We start from the raw sequence: 9,195 nt of genomic DNA, 5'->3' as shown, positions 1-9,195 counted from the left end.
ATGGAAACCCGGGGTCGCGCGCTCAGGATTCGACACACGCCCCGTCTGTAACTATCCCCACCCCTGCCCAGGTTGACCCGCGGGGCTAGGATTCGACTTACAGGGAGTGGGCTCCCCGACTGGGAGATTAATAAGCTAGTGCCAGCGACATCCCTTAGCACGCCTCCTAGCTTTACTTTAGTTTAGTTTCTGTCAAGTTACACCCGCGGCGCCCCTACCATGGGTGGAAATGCGGCTGAAGACCTAGATTGGGGGCCGGAGGGTTCCCTTACCCGTTTTATAGCCAACGAGAATAAAAAAGTTATTAAGGCTATGCTTCGCTCAGGCTGGCGACCCGCTGACCCGCTGGATGTACAGCGCGAGTGGTGGACCCACCAGAAGAAAGCTTGCGTCCTGGTGCTACAGGCACACATTAGGCTTGCTGGCAAGGTTCAGCTTTATGTCCAAGACAAGAAAAAGCAGGCCACAGAGCACCTAGAAGCCCAGGCGCTTGCTACCCGTTCGGTTTTACTGACCTTATCCGATGTGCCCAGCGCCCCGCCGTCCCCCACCTGGGACTGGGAGGGGCTCACGGACAACCCGGTCCCCCGGGAATCGCGCACAGGCTACGCCCATGCAGCCCCGATGAAAGTTGAATATACCCCCGGGGGAGGGGAGAGGGGACGGGCCACGACCCTTGCCCATAACCCCCGCCTTAAGATGACCTACGTCTCCCTGACCCCAGGCGACACCATAAAACTTCTGGACAGGCTCCCTGCCCTTAAGCCTCGGCACAAAAACACTGAATTTTGGCAGAGGCTTAGGGAGATGCAGATCTGCCACAACCTTCACAATAGGGACGTGGCCGGCCTGGTCCGGACCAAACTCCCGGAGAACCTGTGGTTCAGACTCCAGCCCGCGCACCAGAATGGGTCCTGGTGCGCTGACCTCAGCGACATCCGTCGCGAACAGGCTGATGTCAGCGAGGCGCTCGCCCATACACCGGTCGACTGGACGCCATTGTGGGTATCACTCAGAAACCTGGGGAGGGCGCCCAGGAATATGGGGTCCGCAAGTTTGAGGCATTCCGAGCACACAGCAGGGTTCCCGACGCTGATAGGCAGAACCCCGCATTCGTCAAATTATACAAAGACGGCCTGAGCCCTGCACACCAGGCAGTCCTACGGATGGGCCTGGTGTCCTATGTCACCTTTGCGGAGCTTGAGAACTAGGCCATGTCCCTTGACAACCGAGGGGCGCCCGCCGTTGCGGCAGTTTCGACGGATGAACCGGACTTTTGCTTCCGCTGCAAACGGACAGGGCACCGCAAAGCCCAATGCCCGCTCTCTTTCCGACGCCCCTGGGGTCCAGGTCCGAAGGGGGGGGGGCCAGCCACCTTCACAGCCGCAGTCCTCACGCCCCCACGACCAGGGTGGCCCCAGACAAGGGGTCAACAGCGACCCCAGCCCCCACAAACCCCACAAACCCCACAAACCCCACAGCCCAAGCCCGAAACCCACCATCCCTGACTGGGATCAACTCAGTCAGGACCAGCTGCTCGAGCTTTTTCAGCTGCTCGCCCGACGCAAAGACTGAGTAGTGTCGGCCCCCGTCCCGGGAGCCGACCCCCGTATCTGGGTTTCCGCATTGTTAGGGGGCCGCCGATGCAAGATTTTGATTGCTACGGGGGCGTCGGTCTCCCTCACCGACCTCGACCTTCCCTCAACCCACCACTCCATTTCTATTAAAGGGGTTAGGGGAAGCTCGGTTATTGCACGCCGAAATGAGGCCGTCCTCCTAGAGGTAGACAACATTTTACTGCCCATGCATTTCTGGGTTTGCCCAAACTCGGAGGGGACAATTATGGGTATCGATCTTCTGGGTGAGCTGGGGGCGGTGGTGGACGCGTTCCACCGCCGCCTCCTGTGGACATCCCGCAAATTTCACAAGAGTGCCCACGAGGGTAGATGGGTGCCCACTAAATCCGTCGCTGCGCTTGCCCCCAGTGTGCCCATCGCCCGGGACTGGGCCAAGGACGGTGCCTTCGGGGCCGTCTGCCAACTAGTCCCGGAGGTGTGGGCCACGAGCAAGCAGGACTGCAGCCTCGTCCGCTCCCCTCCTGAGCGTTTACCCGGTCCCATACACGCCCCTCACCGACAATACCCGATTAAACCTGAGGCGCTGCGCGCCACCGAGGCAATCGTTGCCGAGCTCACCCGACACGGCGTCCTGCGCCCCACGGTGTCCACCACCAACTCCCCTATACGGCCAGTCCGGAAGCCGGATGGGAGCTACAGGCTCACCATCGACTACACGGCACTCAGAAGGGTCACCCCCAGAGAGCACCCTATCGTAGCCAGCCCGATCACCATCTTCAACGGCCTCGAACCCTCACACTGGATCTTTACGGTCCTGGACGTGGCGAATGGCTTTTGGTCCATTCCCCTGCACCGTGACTCACAGGACAAGTTTGCCTTCACGCTGCGGGACAGACAGTATACATGGACCCGCCTGCCGCAGGGCTTCCACAACAGCCCTAACATTTTCCACAGGGTCATGAGCCGGACCCTGGAGGGGTGCGACCTCTCCCACTTCTCGAGCACCCTCCTATAGTATGTAGACGACCTTTTGATCGCGTCCACGGGCAGGATTCAAAATAAGCTCCACGAAGGCCCAGGTCGGACTGGCTAAAGTCCGGTACCTGGGACACGACATCAGCCAGGGAAGCAAGACCCTACCCCCCGACCGTAAGTCAGCCATCGCCGACATGCCGCGGCCAGACACAGTCAGGGGAATCCGCCGCGTCTTGGGGCTTTTTAACTACTGCCGCTCTTTCATTGCACATTTCGCCACTATGGCCGAACGCATTCAGCGCCTAGTGAAGGGGGGAAGGCCAGGAGCGGAGAGGGTGGTATGGGGACCCGAACAGGACGACGCTTATTCTAAGTTAAAGTCCCATCTCCTCAGCGCCCCGGCCCTGCGCCTCCCTGACCTATCAAAGCCCTTCCACATCTTTTACGGCCTCGAAGGGGGGTTTTACAGCGCTGTTGTCACCCAAACCTCAGGCGACCACATGAGACCAGTGGGTTACTACTCCACAAAGGAGTCCCCGGTCGTGAAGGGCATGCACCGCTGCGTGGCGGCGCTGGATTGCGCCGCATGGGCGGTCCGGATGTCTGAGCCGGTCACCATGTCCGGCCAGATAATTTTACACACTAGACACATGATAGTCGAACTCCTGAATACGGGCCGCCTCTGGAAGGTCTCGGATGCCCGCAGGGCAACTTGGAAGGCAGTTTTCCTCCCCCAGGACCAGTCCATTCAGATCGTTAGGGGGACAGGGCCAAACCCCGCCGACGGGATTATCGCGGTAGGGGAACCCCACCATTGCCAGGCCGCCATCGATTGGGAGGGGGACTGCGTGGCCGACAGCCCAGTCCCTGATCCCGACCTGACCTTGTATGTGGACAGCTCACGTAGGCTTGTCGAGGGGTCCTACCAAACGGGATGGGTGGTGGTCGACCATACCGGGACCACCCGAGCACAGGGAACAATGGGGGGGCGACACCTCCGCCCAGGTTGCGGAGCTGGTCGCCCTCACCGCCGCACTCCGCCTGGCAGCAGGCAACATCTTTACCGACAGCCAGTACGCTTTCGGGGTAGTCCATGATTACATGGCAGCGTGGAGCCGCCGGGGCTTTATTACGGCCGGCGGTGGCCAGATTAAACACGAAAATACGGTCCGCGACCTGGTGGCGGCCGCACGCCTCCCCCTGCTCGCCGCGGTGGTGAAAATCAAAGCACACCAGCAGGCCACCACCGCTGAACAGCTAGGGAATCATTGGGCCGACCTGGCCGCCAAGGCCGCCACGGGCACGGCGCTACCGCCCGCGTATGCAGCACCCGCTACTGAGGTCCAGGACGTGAACGCCCTGGACGTCCAGAATTGCGCACAGCCCGGAGAGGTAGAGGACTGGTTGGCAAAGGGCGCATCCCGCGACCCCGATGGAGTGTGGCGGCACGGCGGCAGGGTCGTGGCCCCCGCGGCCATCAGAACGACCTTGATGCAACTACACCACGAGCCAGACCACGCGGGCCACGACGGAACGCTTGCTAGGCTCCAGACCGACTGGTGGTGGCCCGGCCTCGGCCGCGACGTGGCCAAACACTGCCGCCGATGCATTGTCTGCGCCCAGCACAGCCCGGGGCGGCCCCTGCGCATTCCCCTGGCGCACCAGCCCCGGCCCAAGGGGCCCTGGGAGAACCTCCAGGTTGATTTCACAGGCCCCCCTACCCTCCAGCCGTGGCAAGACGTATTGCCTGGTGATCGTTGACCATTTCACGCGCTGGGTAGAAGCCTTCCCTACACGGGACTGTACATCCGCCAACGTGGCCAGAGTGCTGGCCTTCGACATCTTCCCGCGCTGGGGCGCCCCCCTCCAGATTGACTCGGACCATGGCACACACTTCACCGGGCGTGCAATGAAACTGGCCTGCCGCCTCCTAGGCATCAGACAGCACTTCCACGTCCCGTTCCATCCCCAGAACTCCGGGATGGTCGAGCGCATGAACTGGACCCTCAAAGCGGCGATCGCAAAGGGTCATGGTCATGGTCGGGGGGGAAGACATGGCCCCCCTGAGGGACAGGATGACGGGTTATATCAGGTAGCTGGACGGGCAGCTGCGGGCCCTCAGACAAACTGCGCGTGACCAGCAGGACATTAGGGACCAGACAAAACTGCAACCGCATCTACCCGCCCAACCCCTTCCCGGCGTTGGGGACAAAGTCCTGGTCAGGGCCGCCCCCGACCGGCCCGGCTTCGCCCCCCGGTGACTGGGGCCGCACAAAATCATCCTCACCAGCGACACTTGCGCCTGTGTCGCCATGAAAGGAAAGGGCAGATGGAAACACTGGCCCCAGCTTAAACCCTTCCCTTAAGCCCCGACCGGACAGACAGCCCCCTCCCCTTTGACTTGACTCTAACCGCCTCCTTTTTGTCCTTACAGCGCGCATGGCGGACTGGTCCGGGGGGGGCCTGCTCCTACACACATTAACCCTACACCCTTGGTAAGGGTGCCCCTCTCTCTCTCTCTCTCCCTCTCTTCCCACAGATCATGCTTCACCGGTGCACCGCTCTCCTCCCTGATCTCCTCTTCACCCTACGACTGATGCCTTCTTTCCCCAAGATACATGACAACTTCTACCGCCACGGTGTTGCCTTCAACGCGTCCAACGCCATCTGTATTCCTGCAAGGGACAAGCCCAACGAGATCGACGCGTTCTACAAGGCCTGGCTGGAAGTTCTCCCGGGCGTACAGACACTCTGTTTATTCTGCACGTCGGAGCGCGACCCGCGGCCGACCTGCCTCCGGCGTGCTGAGGCGATGGACTTGGGGGGTTGCATGTTCGGGACAATGTGTGCCATGCCGGAGGACCTCGCCTCTGCCCCGGCCTTTGATGCTTTTACTTTACGGGATCTGTCTGCTTGCGGGTATTATGAGCCCACCAATGCCGTGGTAATCTCTTTGTATTTGTGCTTTCCACCCGCCCCAACCACACCGCCCCCGACCACAACTCCCGAGATATTGCCATGCCCCTCTCTGGGACCGGGGCCCCCGGGGAAACTGGTATTGTGGGATGAGGGAGAGGCCCTTTATGACAACGTCCAACACGAGGTCGTGCCTGTGCTGGTCAATATATCGGGCATCCGGGTACCGGACTATTGCACAGCACAGTACGCAACCTATACGCCATGATGGGGAAGGAGGTTATAGAGAGGACCATAGACGCCATGGGGGCAACCCAGTACCGGACCGACATACATAACACACACACACAACGACACAGACGGGACATAGTCAACAATGCTCTCACAGGACTCAACACGGGGACATCCGTAGTAAACTCCCTAGACATCCAGGGCCTTAACGAAAAGATCGAGCAACTAAAAGGGGTAATGAGGGACCTGCTACAAAGGTCTCTCACAAATCAGGCAGACCAGGCACGCCTGGGGGTAGAGGGAGCATACATCCAGCTCGACGGCATTGCAGTCCTGGAAACACACGCCCACACCATTAACCGCCTTATAGACCAGGAAAGAGAAAACACGGCCCATATCCACGAGGGTCAGCTGTGCCATGCGTATGGCCTGTGGATGGTAGCCCAGATCCGGCATAATCTTGACCAGGTCCAAAGGGGGGAGGTGCCCGACTGGATCGACAGTGCCAAACTGGCCTCACTCGCGGGGCGCTCCGGGCCGCTCGACAGCCGGACTCTGAAGGGTATGACCAGAGTATACCCAGTGATTCCCGACTGTGAGGTCAGTGAGGCGACAGGAGTCGGGATTGTCCTCCTGATCCCGGTGGTCACCCCAGGGTCTGGGCCATTTCCCCTGTTTCACATTGAGAACATCGGAGTCATACGGGAAAACGCTTCCCTCAAATATCGTTTAGCTCACCACACAGCCATATCTCGAAACGGCGCTGTGTACGGAGTGCCACTTACAGGCTGCAAGCGGCGGGGGGCAATTACCATCAGCCCTCACCCCTTACGAAGGAGTGAAACAGCGGAATGCAGGTTCAACTGAACATAGGGCTGCACCCTTGAAATCGAACCCACAGGCCCCCACTTCACTAGGGCGGGGTATGGTGGAAGGGGATAGTATTGTGTTTCCACTCTTGAAACCTCATTTTGGTATAACGGACTGCAGTGCCCGATTCCCCAGCACGAGTTCTGCTTCACCCCCAGGCGCCCAGTCACGATTGGGCAAGCTCACATCTCAGAGGTCCGACGACGGAACCCCGAGTCAATACAAACTACCGACAAATTCAGGGACACCCTCAGGGAATATCAGGAGCCCGAACAAGCCCCCATCGCACATTTGGCCGACGTCATACGGGAGCTTAGGACCTGGATAGGACACTCAGTGAAACTGTACCACCAGTTGCAATCACATATAAAGGACCTAGAGGAGGACACAGAGACAGATCTGCAGTCCCAGGGCTGGCACAGAGGGTGTGGGATTGGGGCCTAAACGTAAACATACATCCCTGGATCCGAATCATCTCGCACACCATTGTAGGCATACAGTTACTGCTGGCTCTGGCCTGGTTCCTGGTGGCGTGTCACTCATGCCGTCAGCACAAGAAACGAAAGGCCAGAAAGACCATGCTCCACGCCATAGATTCCTGGTGGGCGATCAGGCACCACGAGCTCACAGGGCTCGAGTTAATGTAACCATCTCCCGGGACTATCCAAAGGCCCCATGACTGCAGCATGACGGCCGGCAGAATGTACCGGGCGATGAACCGATTTTCAAGATATCGGCATCGGGGGTGTGGACGTGTCCAACCCCTTGCCGAAAGGGGGGACTGCAAGTGGGCATCAGAGCTGCCCCGCATTTGCCACGGGACTATGCCTACATCTGTAAAACTATAGGAATTCATTTTGTGTTTTAAACAGCAGCCACAGCTTAAACCCACAGAACTCAGCAGCTGCCGGTCCGCCCACGTGACCAGGAGATGGGAGCCAGAGGACAGATCAAATCCACACTAGGCCAGACACTAACCATCACTCATAGACCGAAACTCCGGAGCTAATTAATATGGAAACCCATCTCCTAATCAAATCAAGAGACTGACTGAAACACACCCATACTCATCAATACAGGACCATCCTGACACAAAGGACAGGCATCCACCAGACAGGAACGAACAGACTAATACACACCAGCACCCTGAGGGAACAAAGTGGGGTGCTAGCCCCCAGCCCTCACAGAGAGAGACAAGCAGATAGTACCCGGACCCATTTACATAATCCAATTAGCACCCTATTATGTGTATACTGCAACTCTCCTGGGATGGCTGGAAATCCACCATTTGCACCTACTCCAGTGATGATGGGGAACTATCATCCCATTCATACTCAAAATCCTCACATCTTGACAAAGAAAGGTATATAATGTGTAGCAGCGCGCGGGAACAGCAGAACAGCCGAGATTCGGACCTCGGTTGGTCTCCGCCGGTGTTACTGTATCAATAAACGTTACCGATTGTTGAACCACACTCTGGGCTCGGACTGATATCATTTCATCCGCGCTAACAGTCATGACGTTAAAATCTGGTTTGCATTGTGGGGCGAACTGCAATCTCTACTGGTTTTGTTTGTGTTCACCTTTACTGACTATAAAAGCTCATGTTTAGAATTGACTGATTGCTTGCCTACATGTGATGTTCTCCCACTGGACAATGACAAACTGCAGATAATAGACAATAGACAATAGGTGCAGGAGTAGGCCATTCAGCCCTTTGAGCCTGCACCGCCATTCAATATAATCATGGCTGATCATTCCTAATCAGTATCCTGTTCCTGCCTTATCTCCATAACCCTTGATTCCACTATCTTTGAGAGCTCTATCCAACTCCTTCTTAAATGAATCCAGAGAGTGGGCCTTCACTGCCCTCTGGGGCAGAGCATTCCACACAGCCACCACTCTCTGGGTGAAGAAGTTTCTCCTGAGCTCTGTCCTAAATGGTCTACCCCGTATTTTTAAGCTGTGTCCTCTGGTTCGGCACTCACCCATCAGTGGAAATATGTTTCCTACTGCCAGAGTGTCCAATCCTTTCATAATCTTATATGTCTCAATCAGATCCCCTCTCAATCTTCGAAACTCAAGGGTATACAAGCTCAGTCGCTTCAGTCTTTCAGTGTAAGGTAATCCTGCCATTCCAGGAATTGACCTCGTGAACCTACGCTGCACTCCCTCAATAACCTGAATGCCTTTTCTCAAATTTGGAGACCAGAACTGCACACAGTACTCCAGGTGTGGTCTCACCAGGGCCCTGTACAGCTGCAGAAGCACCTCTTTGCTTCTATACTCAATTCCTCTTGTTATGAAGGCCAGCATGCTATTAGCCTTCTTCACTACCTGCTGTACCTGCAAGCTTGCCTTCATTGACTGGTGTACAAGAACACCCAGATCTCTCTGTACTGCCCCTTTACATAAATTGATTCCATTGAGGTAGTAGTCTGCCTTCCTGTTCTTGCTACCAAAGTGGATAACCATACATTTATCCACATTAAACTGCATCTGCCATGCATATGCCCACTCACCTAACTTGTCCAGGTCACCCTGTAATCTCCTAACATCCTCATCACTTTTCACCCTGCCACCCAGCTTTGTATCATCAGCAAATTTGCTAATGTTATTGCTGATA

The 9,195-nt window shown here is 57.2% G+C and overlaps 1 pseudogene; it reads left to right on the top strand.

The window, feature by feature from the left end:
• Positions 1 to 5,094: 5,094 nt before the first annotated feature.
• On the top strand, positions 5,095 to 7,216 carry LOC148147646 (uncharacterized; annotated as a pseudogene).
• The last annotated feature ends 1,979 nt before the right edge of the window (positions 7,217 to 9,195 follow it).

Source organism: Chiloscyllium plagiosum, unplaced genomic scaffold, assembly GCF_037043375.1.
Source record: "Chiloscyllium plagiosum isolate Xiang-an unplaced genomic scaffold, Cpla_swu_hap1 HiC_scaffold_15, whole genome shotgun sequence".
Lineage (NCBI taxonomy): Eukaryota > Metazoa > Chordata > Chondrichthyes > Orectolobiformes > Hemiscylliidae > Chiloscyllium > Chiloscyllium plagiosum.
This window is presented reverse-complemented; position numbering and strand designations above follow the sequence as displayed.